The sequence below is a fragment of the Otolemur garnettii genome, unplaced genomic scaffold (assembly GCF_000181295.1).
Source record: "Otolemur garnettii isolate 467f Iridium unplaced genomic scaffold, OtoGar3 scaffold00151, whole genome shotgun sequence".
In the NCBI taxonomy this organism is placed as follows: Eukaryota; Metazoa; Chordata; class Mammalia; order Primates; family Galagidae; genus Otolemur; species Otolemur garnettii.
The window spans coordinates 2,437,075-2,438,970 of record NW_003852546.1 but is presented as its reverse complement, the minus strand read 5'-3'; positions in this window follow the sequence as shown (position 1 = coordinate 2,438,970).

The window sequence follows — 1,896 nt, the reverse complement described above, 5'->3', positions numbered from 1 at the left end:
TTTTTTTTAAACAGAGCCTCAAGCTGTCACCCTGGGTAGAGTGCTGTGACATCACAGCTCACAGCAACCTCCAACTCCTGGGCTCAAGTGATTTTCCTGCCTCCACCTCCCAAGTAGCTGGGACCTAGGCACCCACCACAACGTCTGGCTATTTTTTGGTTGCAGCCGTCATTGTTGATTGGCCGGCCCAGGCTGGATTTGAACCCACCAGTTCAGGTGTATGTGGCTGGCGCCTCAGCCACTTGACCACGCCTATTTTTATCTTTTAATTCCATTTTTCCACAAAGTTTTTGAAGACCCCTTACATCAGTAGTTCTCAACCTTCCTAATGCCATGGCCCTTTAATATAGTTCCAGTGGGTCACAACCCACAGATTGAGAACCGCTGCCTTACCTGCAAGTTCCAGTTGCTCTGTATCCTCACCAGCATCTGGGAGTGACTTTTTTATGTCATTGTAACAGGTATGTAGTAGTACCTCATTGTGGTTTTAATTTGCATTCCGAGATGTCTAACCATGTTGAGCACTTTTTGATGTGCTTAGTGAACATTCATGTATCTCCCTTGGTGAGTTGTCTGTTCAAGTCTGTAGCCCATTTTAAAAACTGCATTGTTTTCTTCTTATCAAGTTGCAGTTTGGAGCCATGTTTTTAATAACATAAATAAGAACAAAATCTTTTAGAATTCCCACCTGGCCTCCTGCCAGGAATAGAGCAAAATCCAGGTACTAGGGTCTGGTCCTCCACCATATGGGCCCTCCCACTCTTCCTGTCCTTCCCTCACCCTTTGACTCAGTCCTCTTTGACACTGCCTGACTGGCCATCCTCTGAATCAGCTCACATCTATCACCAGGAATCATCTTATACAGGATCCTCTAGATTTGTTTAGGGTTTGCTCCAGACCACCCACCAAAACCTGGGGCTTCCTTGTATCCTGGGCTGCTAGCACTATTGACTAATAAATGAATGTCAGGAAAGGCTTCCCTGAGGAAGTGATATTGCATTATAACCACTGAAAGGTAAGAAGTTAAGAAGGTAGCAAAAGAACATAGCAGGTAGAGGGGACAGCATGTGCAAAGGCCCTGTGGCAGAAGGGAACACTGTTGTTCAAGGAATTGTAAGGAGAGAGAGGTAAGGGAGGAAAGCACAGCAAGGAATTATACACCCTATTTCACTTTTATCCCAAGACCCTGAGCAAGATGGGAAGCTCCCAAGATTTTGTTCTTTTTGTGCTTTTTGTCTCTGGGGTAGGAATAGAAGTGCCATGATTTATGATTTAAGCATCCCTCTGGCTGCCAAGGGAGGAAACTGTAGAGAGCTCCCAAAGAGTTGAACAACAGTTCAGAGAGGGACCAGAGTGGTTTGGGATCTGGTGGTAACCTAGGTTGTGAGAAGTGGACAGAGGTAAGAGAACGCTTTAGATGAAGATGGGCCGGTCTCGGTGATGGCAGGATGGATGTCAGTGCACTTGTGTGGGGGACTGGCTCCAGACTGGGGTAGGCAGGCTGTAGAACCAAGGCCCGAGACACCCAACAAAGAGGCCCTGGAGGAGGATGGGCTAGCCAAGAACCGCAGTGGTGGCCAGGGAAGCAGTAGGAAAGAACCTCAGAGCGCTGAGAGAGAGGGGATCGAAGACATCGCGATCAAAGCCATGGGATAATGAGGCAGGGGTCTTTGCTGTTTTGACGCCTAGGTTTCTGGATGTCAGACGCGCAGGCAGGAAGTTAGACCCGAGACAGCGAGTGTAGACAACTCTTCTGGCCAGGGATAGATACTTGGGAGTCCCGACCGGGTGGTCGGGGGCGGTAATAAGGTTTCCAGAGGCCAGGACAGGGATGAGAAGGAGGCCTCTGGCCAGCACCAGGCGAATCCTGCCCATTGTCCCACCCGTCTCAGGCCA